The 12,131-nt window shown below is 30.8% G+C and overlaps 1 protein-coding gene across 1 annotated transcript in view; it reads right to left on the bottom strand.

The window, feature by feature from the left end:
- Positions 1-10,443, bottom strand: part of LOC111628180 — a 17,183-nt gene extending 6,740 nt beyond the window's left edge. The window contains exon 1 of the mRNA XM_023371922.1: positions 10,366-10,443. The gene's annotated coding sequence lies outside the window, so the exon portion shown is untranslated. The remainder of the gene's footprint in view (positions 1-10,365) is intronic.
- Positions 10,444-12,131: the final 1,688 nt, after the last annotated feature.

A 12,131-nucleotide genomic window follows, 5' to 3' on the forward strand; every position in this document is an offset into this window, starting at 1 on the left:
ATATACTAGAGCAGTGTTTTTCAACCTGTGGGTCGCGACCCCCAAGGGGGTCCCAAAGCCTTACACGGGGGGTCGCGGGTGAAAGAAAAAGACAAGTGTTTGTAGGTCCTACACTACAATAAAAAAATCTAGAATTTCAGTGAGAAGGCTGTGCCTGTTTATTTTACAGTACAATTGGTTTTTCGATCGATATTTAAAGAAAGAAAATTAAATACGTAGTTTTTAGAATCACTGATATAGTTTTAATATGGCCCTGGGGGGTCGCCAGAATTTTTTAACTTGTAAAGGGGTCGCGTATTCAAGAAGGTTGAAAAACACTGCTCTAGTCTAACATCTTTTCTTTGTATATACTGTCTAAATAATTTCTACTATTTTTTCTCTTTCTATTTCAAACTGTATAATTTGTTTGATTTGCTTGTTTCATTATTGATTCTTCACTCATCTCTGTTCTGTCGAAAATGATAACAGGTATGTAGATGACTGTATAATTACACTGAATTCCTTTTATGTATTAAAGATATTTTGATTTGACTTTTGACTAAGATCTCCTATATGTGCTAATTGGAAACTACACCAGTATAACAAGTCCTGTTAATAAACAAGACAAGATACAAGTAGACAAGGATACAAACAGATTTTACACAAGTAAAGTCATAGAAGTAGAAAGAATTAGTTTACTTTGAATTTATTTATACAGAAGAAACTTTTTTTTTACTTTTCTTTTGATACAAGGTACAATACACAGATCCGATAATGTTCGTCTCTTCGTGAATGTTTCTTGGATATTAGGATCATGTGATCTTTGAGTTTTAACTAATCACGTGCTCTCTGTAAATGACGTTATGTCTCCCCTGAAAGTTTTGTCATCTGGGGCCATATTCTGGTTACCGTCTCTGGTCTCTCACAAGACGGCCTCTGATTGGCTAATCCAAATGACTAGCCAATCAGCGACCGGCTTGTGAGAGACGAGAGACCAGAGACGGTGGAACGTTCCTAATCTGCAATGGGATTTATCGACATTGATAGAGAACAATGTCATTATTCGAATCCATGATAAAATTTGTAGTCTGGATCGGATCCCACGTTGAGATGTTGACATTTTATCGTACCTTTCTCTGTATCCAACTAAGATGTTCTGAAAACTGTTGCAATTAATAAAATGATAACAGCTTTTACAATTTTTATCAAGTACGAGTATACTTTAATTTAATTTATTTTGATCAAATTCTATTTGTATCTGTGTCCACATGGACATTGTTTATTAATAGGACTTATTATACAGTATATTATCATATATATTATGTTCCTTTATATGAATTATATCCTTTATACCAAATTATTTATTTCTAGTTTCGTCAATTATCTTATGTATCCATTCATCTAATAATCTTTTAAAATAACCGTTAAACAAAAATATTTTTACTATTTGTTGTGTTTCTGTTTCCTGGTTGTCTATTTTACTAGTTCTACCTTTAATTTTATCTATATATATTTTACATATACAGTAGATCCCCCTATAAGACGGTAGATACGTTCCGTTCTTTATGAATCAATTTTGTAGGAATCATAGTTTACGGACTACGGCTGTTTGAAAGGTTTTCTTTCATAAAATTAATCGATTCTAGACTAATTCGACTCAACATTTCCAAAATACGTATATTTTTTTGNCATCTAATATACAGTACAGTACAGTGCGTAGTTCTTACAGAATATTTCAGTGCTACGAGTATGTCTACGGAAGGTAGTATAAATTCACCGCCCGTTAAATTTTTAACGCCAACTACAGTTTGAGAAACGCCGAACTATTGATAGACCACCCGTCATCCGCCGGGTCACTTACAACAATTTTTTACCAACAAGAGACACCGTAATAGCTGCATGGGCGTAGCGAGGGGGGCCTGGGTGGGCACGGCCCCCTCCAGGGAACTGGTGCCCCCCAGAAAATCAGAGCCGAAAAAGTGTAAAGCTAAAAATTTTGAATACTAAAAAAATAAAAAATAAAAAAATCAACGGCTCGCTCGGTGCCCAATGTTGTAATTAAAGAAAGTTTCATATTTCATGTGTTTGTAAGTTATTGTCAATTATCATGGAATTTTCATTTTAATGAACAATAATTTGAAATAATTCAATTTTGTGTCAGGTTGGCCTCTACTAGGCCCCCGTAACAAAACCCTGGCTACGCCCACGAATAGCTGATAGCAGCGTTTTATAGAAGCTTAACTCCTTCACCCGTCTCCTTTTTTTCAGATTTCCTTACGAAATAAACCTGGGACTCTAACCTGGCTTCCGCGGGACCGGGCCAGAGCCTTTCGGCAGAAAGCGTTTTACGAAATAAACGCCGAGCGACACTAGTAGGGATTGTAAATTTACCGACTTTTTCATTTACCGGTAATTCGGTTAATGAAAATTAAAATACCGGTTTACCGGTAAATTACCGTTAAATTTTTTCCCTGAAAAATAAAATTAAGGTGATAAAAAATATAAGTCATTTTGATTTCCATTTCACATTTTTTTATTTCAAAGATATAGAATATAAAAAATATAAAAAATTAAAGTGTTATTCTAAACAAACTATAATAATAACTTTTAGAAACAGAAATAAAATAATACAGAAAAATAAAAATACCTCAGAAATAATATGTAGTATCTAATACCATTTTATACATTACCATTTTTTAAAAAATAACTTCTCAAGAAACTTAAATTATTTAAAGTCTTATCTCCTAATTTTGATCTAATTTTTGTACAAAATAATCCAGATTAGGTTAGGTTAGGTTTCTAGACTTTTTCGGACAGCACCTTTAAGTAATAAAAATCTTTCCAGCATGTTTAGTAAGCTTATTCCATCTGGTTCTACAATCTAAAATTAAAGAAAGTTCTTTTCGTGAGAGTAATGGGGATTGTCCAAGAAAATACGGTTAGAATAATACATATTTTGCACAATCTTAAGGCATAATAGAATCTTGTAATAAATATTTGTATTTAATTATTTTAAACAGTTGTTAGAAGTAAAAAGTTTATTTACGGTTCAAATTTTAATGTTATTTTACAATAATATTGCATTAATGTCCTGTCATAATATGGTGTATTCAAAATTGCTATTAATTTAAAAAATACGTGAAATATTTACGTATTATTATTTTTAAATATTAAAAAAGGAGATATTTACTTACTCTTTAAGAAAAACGCTGATTGTAAAGATTTTAAACCTTTAAAAATCTCAAAAAACTGCAGAGCACAAATCACACATGCTAACTAGAGCTTTCTGTACAATTTACAATGCCTCTCAAACCCAAGAAAGTTTAAATTAAAATTAAACAAAAAATATCTCACATAAAATTAATAATTAGGTATATTGTTGCTTACACTTACTTGTTTTTTTAATTTTCAATATCCCTTTAGCCCTTTTAAATATCCATAAACACAATATTTTCTACATAAAAATTACTAGTATGGATTTTTCATTTACCATTGATTTTGGTAAGAACAAAACAAAACATTCGGTAAACTTACCGGTAAATTTTTGAAATTTACCGGTAAGTTTACCGAATGTTTTTTTGTAAATTTATCGGTTAACCGGTAAATCGGTAAACCGGTATACAATCCCTAGACTGTATAATTACACTGAATTCCTTTTATGTGTTAAAGATATTTTGATTTGACTTTTGAGTAAAATCTATATTTGCTAATCGAAAACTACACCAGTATAATAAGTCCTGTTAATAAACAAGATACAAGTAGACAAGGATACAAACAGAATTTTACACGAGTAAGGTCATAGAGGTAAAAAGAATTAATTTACTTTGAATTTATTTATACAGAAGAAACTTTTCTTTTACTTTTCTTTTGATACAAGGTACAATACACAGATGCGATAATGATCGTCTCTTCGTGAATGTTTCTTGGATATTAGGATCATGTGATCTTTGAGTTTTAACTAATCACGTGCTCTCTGTAAATGATGTTATGTCTCCCCTGAACGTTTTGTCATCTGGGGCCATATTCTGGTTACCGTCTCTGGTCTCTCACAAGACGGCCTCTGATTGGCTAATCCAAATGACTAGCCAATCAGCGACCGGCTTGTGAGAGACGAGAGACCAGAGACGGTGACCAGAATATGACACCTGGTCTTCATAGTTTCAATCTCATAATTATTTTTTAGATGTTATCTTTAAATAAATGTTTCGAATAAATTAATACAGTAATAAACTTCCTTAAAAGTATATATGAAATTTTATTTTACAGTATATTCGAATTTTATTTATTTCATAATCATAAAAATATAATTTTTATATACACTGTTTAGTTATTAATATACAGTAACTATTGCTTCGATTTTACACTTTAAATACAATTACCGTACAGAAAATTTAATAAATTTTCTGTATGGTAATGTTAACATAATTAAAAACTTTAATATAAGTATGAAAATACTTTATGGAGATTATACAAAAATAAAAACACACTTTGTTATCAATAGTAAAAATATAAATTTGGCACATTAATAGTGAAAACTGGTAGGAACATTTTAAAAGACAAACATTTAAAAGATTTTTAGAAAACATTTAAAAGATGATACAAGTGAATTTGCCAATAGAATATTTGAAATCAGTTTATTTACGCCTATAGATTTTATAGATAGATTTATATTTTTTGGTTATACTTTTATCTACAAAATGAAAAAACATTTCATAAAATGCAAAGTTTGAAAATTAGTAATTTATGCAAAATTGATAGTTTTAGAAACTAGTAATTAATCTTTTATAAATATCATTTAATGTGTAAATTATACATATTGTTTCATTCGTATCAACAAATTTTACTTGGTACTTAATAGCTTGCTGTTTTCACAATTAATTATGTCCTTTGGAATTAGGAGAAAGTTGCTGTTGAGAACAAATTATCCAAGATTCATGTTTAGTTTTTGGCGATATATTTAATAAAATAGGACCGAAGAGGGGCGTTAAATTAAACCCGAAATTCATATCCTGTCTATATTATAGAAAATAAACCTACTTTTCCCATCAAATAAGTGTTTCTATGCGATTTGTTCTCAACAGCAACTTTGTACTAATTCCGAAGGACATATAACAAATTTTACTTGAATTTAAACAACAAATTTTACTGAAATTATAGGATGTTTGAAAAATTTTTTTATGTTGGAAAAATTTGATCGTTAAGATAAAAATTATTTTCATAAATTAACTGATTATAACAAAAATTCACTATTGTTCAGGAAAACACTGATAATTGGCAATAATGTGTTCATTATTGCCGCACAGACAATGGACATATAGTAGCAAGAGAATGTGATCAGTCGTTTTGAGAAAGTTATGAATAAATCTTTAAATACAGGTATTTCTCTGTTCAATATATAAATCAGTTACAAGATTTTAGTCGCCAACTGACGATATAGTATCAGAGCAACTAGACCTATATCTAACGTACCGGCGAAACGTGATACTAGATCCTTTTTTATACCTTGCTGTACAATTAACTGCACGGCAACTCGGTGCCATTCCTGTTATGCTCTTGTGACAATTCCCGCACACTCGAATCTAAATAAATAGCAATAACGTCAGAAACAGCTACCATAAGTCGGCATAACAATCTCTACAGCATATACACTTTTTGCCTTAAACTGCCAACAATCTTTAACTTCAAATGGCGGCACTAGTTTTTACGTTAACTTTTTAACGATTCGGTGTATAGTAGTTATATGTCGTGGCTCTGACTATACGAAAGAAAAGTCTGCTGTGATAGACGTCACCTCGTGTATGAAATGTCGCTTCCAACAAGCTAATATTTAATTTTTTTCCAATTATTGCAATATTTAACTTATTCTTTCTGTAGTTATTGTTATGTGTATTGAAGCCGGTACGTGAATGAGCCGAAAGCAAGAGGACTAATTTTTGGCACAATGCAGCTATATCTGCAGATGTTCCAGAATTTAAACCAATTTAAAAACTAGTTCAATAATTATGAAATTTCATCCAATCAATCTGTCTCATTAAAAAATCTTGAAATTACGCTGTATGCGTTATATATTTAAAGCTATGATATTTCATCATGTTTTCGGAATTTATAAGAAATTGTAGCAAACTTGGATGAAACTTCATAATCGTCAACTTACTCTCAGGTTAAATTATAAAAAGTTGTGATATATTATGTTTGTCCAAAGAAGAATGATAAAAATAGTGTCTTCTGAAAAATGGCACAAAATTATGTCCAAATTACAGAAAATCAATGTACGAAAACTGCCTGTAATGTTATTAATTGCATTTAAAATATATAAAACAGTTACTGGTAAGAAAATAAATATAAAAGTTATGAATCTTCCAATTATAAATATTTTTAGGGGTGATTGAACAACCCCACCAGAATATTAATAAACAAATGTATATTTTTACGCTTATGAATTAAATAAAATTCGACTCTAAAATATGTTATTAAGTTTTTCGAAACATTTAAATAAAACACAATACAAAATATTATTGTAAATTTTCATAAGATTTTAAAAAGCATAAATGGACGATACTCTGATGACTCAATCTGGCTTTTATTTTAGTAATGAAAAATCCTTCTACTGTGAACACCCTTTTCGATTCAATTGACGTAGGTAAAATAGTATTTAATGCGTTTAAGAGAAGACAGATGTTATGTGTTTTTCACACGTAGCCTGGAAGATTTCTAGTACATTTTCGAGGTAGACAAATCAAGAATACTAGACAGCAAAAGAAGTATTGCAATACTTCTTTTGCTGTCTAGTATTCTTGATTTGTCTACCTCGGCTGTTTTAATAGCGACATCAATCTTATAGCCCGATAATTCTGCAGTTTGTTTGGCTTTAATAATCAGATTTATGAAGAAAATCTTCATACCTGCATACTTCATACTCGTTTGAATCCCTGCCCAATTTGCACAACCTGATATAATGAACTTATTAAAGCTACAGCCGTGGTTAAAAATTAAGACAGCATCAGTGCAACTATTCAAGATATTAAAGGTACTGGCAAATAAAGAATTTTCAGAGTTCTGCCACAAATAGGCTCCATATTGGTTATTATCAATCTGTGACGTGCCATGACAAGAAAAAATTAGGCAGGTGGGCATAAAATTAATAAATACAAATGTATTCTGGCAGTTTATGAGCTAATTATACTTTGTATGTGCAAAATTTCCTCAATCTTAACACAAAATAGGAAAAAAGTGAACTTTTAAGAAATTTGCCAGATTTCCCGGGTTAAAAAACAGCCAGGATCCCGTTAAAGAAACTCTAGTATGTCCTGTACAACAAGGTCTATAAACATAAGGCTAAGACACGATACCGTGAAGCATCGCGGTAGTCGCCATTTTGGATCAGTCTCAGGTTATGTGTACGGTGTTGCTAGAACGAAGATAATTGTTTCTTTCGATCTCAATTGGTTGGATTTCTTGTTAGATATATAAATATTTTATAACTTCATATTTTGATACAAATAATGCTATTTGCTGCATGTACTGTCATTCAGTGTGTTCATGTTGCATTTTCTGAAGTAACAATTTTAGTGAAATTGGAAAATATAGTATCGAGTTACTAATAGAGATTTCTTTTAAATATTTTGTTGTTAGATAAAAACAAAAATCCAGTATATAAACTGCTTTAATATTTAACACTTATTATAAAATGTTTGCAGTATGCATCGTTAGGGAGATTGAGGCCGAAGTTTAAAACGCGAAAACGTGTACGTCGGACGTTCAGCGCCGCTTTCCTGTAAAGCGCCTAGAACAGGGGTGGCCAAGACGTGGCGCATGCGCCAAACTTGGCGCATTGGACGATTACAAGTGGCGCTTTAGTCGTTTCTGAGCAACATTGCCAGCCAGATTCGGCTTCATTGCATACACATTTCGGTGCAATCGACCTGTTGACCTTTTTTTTTTCTGCTTGCACGTTACATTATGCATTCGTTACACCACTGATGTCATATAGAACTACTTTATACAGGTAGTGTAGCTACCCGTGTAAGATAGTTCTCTTATGAATTATAGATTATAAATAGTTTCTTCTTATAAATTGAAATACCTAGTTAACGGGTGGCCGAAAATTTTCTCCGCCCCGGGCTGCTAACACTCACGGTACGCCTCTGCGTATCTGAACTCGTCTATCACAAAAATTGGCGCATGGTATGCAAAAGGTTGGCCACCCCTGGTCTAGAAGTTTCAGCCATTTAAAGTAATATTTCATAATACTGTAATTCAGAATAATGTCACATATTACAAATTGCATATTCTAATGAGTAATTGTTACTTACTAATCTGTATATACATAAATATATATGTATGTATTATGTATATATGTATATATATATTATGTACTATATATACATAAATGGACGTTTGTATGCCTACATTTCACTCTGCAGCCAAAACTACATATCGCACATGAATGGTGTTTGTGTGTGATAATAGCCCTAAGTCTCCCATCGTGCACTATGGTGGTTGTGTTTCGATAGCTATAAGGGTGTAGGAGATATGGGGGTTGAAAATGGTTAACTTCGAAAATGTGTAACAATGGAAGTGTCAACAATGGAAGTGTTAACAATGAAAGTGTTAAGAATGGAAGTGTTAACAATGGAAGTGTTGAGTAACAAAGGAAGTGTTAAGATAAAACGGCGTGCAAGATTTTGTGGTTTTTGCGTTTTTGCGGGAAATCGAACGTATTTTTAGACCCATGTAAAAATTCTGTAATTAGTCTGGAAATGGGAGATTTAATTCTTGCATTCTGTGAAAAAGGGTAAGATTGGCTATAATGTAATCTTAATCTTAATTTTAAATGTTTTCGAATAGTCGAGGACCGTTATGTGTGAGTAGTGGGGATGGCTTTTGGAGACGCGTGACGCGCATGCTTCAGTTGATTTTTCATAAGTAAAAGTGTACAAATGACAGAAAAAAGTAGAAAGTGAAAAGTGAATAGTGAAGTGTGAAAAGTAAAAATATAAAAAACAATGCCAAAGCGAAAGAAAGAATTTTTGCGGTCTCGAATCATATCTCAAAGGCAAAAGATGGCGCGGAGAAATAAAATCACGGAAGAAAGAGAAGTACAGTATATCTAACATTGCCACGAGAAACAGAAATAATCAGACAGAAGAGCAACTTGAAAATTATAGGGAAACACATCGAATCAGAGAAAGATTATGTAGAGAAGAGAAACAGTTTTTTATATAAAAAAAACTATATTACATATAAATGTACGAACAAATAAAATCCCAGCGAAGCGGGCACTTGCAGCTAGTTTTATTATAAAATAACAGAATAAATAAAGTTGAAGTAAATATTTCTATTTTTTGTCTACTGTTTAATAATTTTTATAAATATACTTATTTAATTCTCTATAATAATAAATAAATTTAGTTTATATGCATAAGAAAGTTCCTAAATGAAGGAAATTATTCTCTTGCAAATACTTTCGAAGGTTTACTTTACATAATATTTGTGAGAATGGTTTTCTTTTCTCATCGTCTAATTTTAATTTATAAAAATGTTTAATCTGAGTTCATATTTGCAGTTCGTGTAATAATGTAAAAGTATATGCGAATATAAAAAACTAAATATATTTTTATTTTAAGAAATATCTCCAAATTTCTTCTCTAACTTTGCATTTCAAAACTAAACAAATTTATTCTCGTACTTTATTATACGAACCATTGATATAGCTTTTTATTTTGAAACCTATTTTGCTAAAGCCTTTATATAATCTCTAAATGAAAAAATACTCTATTTGAAATTATAAAAGGAATTATGTAGCTCAAAGTCGAAGGAACGTGCAGTTTACAGCACATAGATAGCATGAAATCTATACCGTGACCTTAGAACTGGGGATCCAAAACGGCGGCTCTATATGAACCATTGGTGTCCTAACCTTATATATTTCTGCAGGGAGACGCTCGTATCCGTAAAATTCTCATTAATTATATAGTGAACTCTTCAAAGAAGGAAACCCCATTCCCATGCCTCATTTTCATAATCTTTTAACTCTAATTTTTGCATATCATTTTTTGTTTCTACATTTTATGGTGGAAATTTCCCATTGATTATAATCAAATATCCAATATTTACTTGAATAGTTTGCTTAATTAATTTAATAATTCAAGTAAACATTAAGACATATGACATACTGAATCACGTGTCCAAATACAAGCAATCGCAATTGACACAATTTGATTGGATGAAAGATGGCAAAAATGGCATCAATATTTGTAATTCGGAGAATTTTGGCGCCATTTTGTTAATGAATTGTCCTACGGTAAATACATCGTCAGAAATATTTAAAATACTTTTATAATTGCTCTTAAATACTTTCAAGATTAAATTATCATTACTACTTACGTGTTTAATCAATATTTTTTTCAAAAATAATCCAAATTTTTCTTTGACAAGACTTCCTCACGCCACCGGATTAATTCCTAACTCTTTCAGTGTTGCCAAACAAAAATTATAAATTTAATTAATTAATTACAATCTTCGTTTTCTTCAAAGATTTAATTGACTAAATCTGTTTGAAATATATAAATGTTGTATTTTGAAGAATATTAGTTTCGTGTATTTTATTAAAATAATAACAATTCTAGCGGGTGGATGGCCGAGCGATCAAGGTGGCAGCCTACCGCTCCGGGGGACCCGGATTCGAATCCGAACGGATTGAATAATCCCCAGGAATTTTTCGGGGAGTGGTCCGTTCGGATAGGTCCGCTCGGATATGTCGGGCCCAGTCTCTCACCACCCGGCGGCCCCATTGTGGGCCTGGCCGAACTCATAATGGGCTTGCAAAAAGAGGCCCTGTTAGTGCCCACAGGGCGGAAAGAGTTAATAATAATAATAATAATACTGTAATTCTTTCAAAATTATTCTCTTTACACTTAAAGTAAGGTGGTGGATATTGGTAGAGACGTTAAGAATAAATTATTCAAACTTAATTTGTTCTTTGTAATTTCGTATGAATTAAATAAACCGAATCGTTTATTACACGATTTTCGAATATACAAAGAAACGAAAAATCTTCAGCGCTGTTGAATTTAGAAATTTTTGATTTTACGTAGTGTTATCCACTTTTTGAATGTAAATGTTTTATCGGGACAATTTTTATACATACATTTGAAAAGAAAACAAAAACAAAACCCAAAGTTATAAATTATTTAATTTGTTAAACTTGATAAAAATTATTTCTTCACTTCTACGCTCCAACACAAAAGAGCCGATAGGCAAAATGATAAATGTTTCAACCAGCCGCTCTGGAAAACTCAGGTTTGAGTTTGGACAGGGCCAAATATTAGACGAAATAGGAGATTGCCTGTGGACTCCATACCTTACTCATAAACAAAGAAAAGTTATATTGTTAAATCTTTTAATTTTAATATTAAACAGTATAGTTTGAATTAAATTATATTTGAATTTTAAATATTTGAATATTATAAATAAATATCAATATATTTAGTATTTTAATTAAATTTACGTATTCTTAGAAATAAGACTAAAAAAACACTAATAACATTTAAGATAGACTTTTTATTTTTTAATAGTATCGTACCAAACATACATTATTACATTTGTACTATCAGTTCAATGGAAATGAAATCCTACAAATATTTAGACAATTAAATTAATTTTTGTACTAATTAAAAGATCTATTTTAATTTTTTTAAGAGAGAAGTTTCGAAATGTCTTTTTATTCTGTAGATAAAAGTATAACCAAAAAATATAAATCTATCTATAAAATCTATAGGCGTAAATAAACTGATTTCAAATATTCTATTGGCAAATTCACTTGTATCATCTTTTAAATGTTCCTACCAGTTTTCACTATTAATGTGCCAAATTTATATTATTACTAGGAATAACAAAGTGTGTTTTTATCTTTGTATAATCTCCATAAAGTATTTTCATGCTTTTATTAAAGTTTTTAATTATGTTAACATTACCATACAGAAAATTTATTAAATTTTCTGTACGATAACTGTATTTAAGATCGAAAGAATAATTACTGTTTATTGATCATGCAAACATGGTTTTATAAGATAGAAGAAATCAATTAAACTGAAATTTCAGATATTCAGATATAAAAACATGTTTATCAAATGGAAAAACAAATTATGGTT

Source organism: Centruroides sculpturatus, unplaced genomic scaffold (genome assembly GCF_000671375.1).
Source record: "Centruroides sculpturatus isolate CEXI.00-Female unplaced genomic scaffold, Cexi_2.0 scaffold503, whole genome shotgun sequence".
NCBI classification, from domain to species: domain Eukaryota; kingdom Metazoa; phylum Arthropoda; class Arachnida; order Scorpiones; family Buthidae; genus Centruroides; species Centruroides sculpturatus.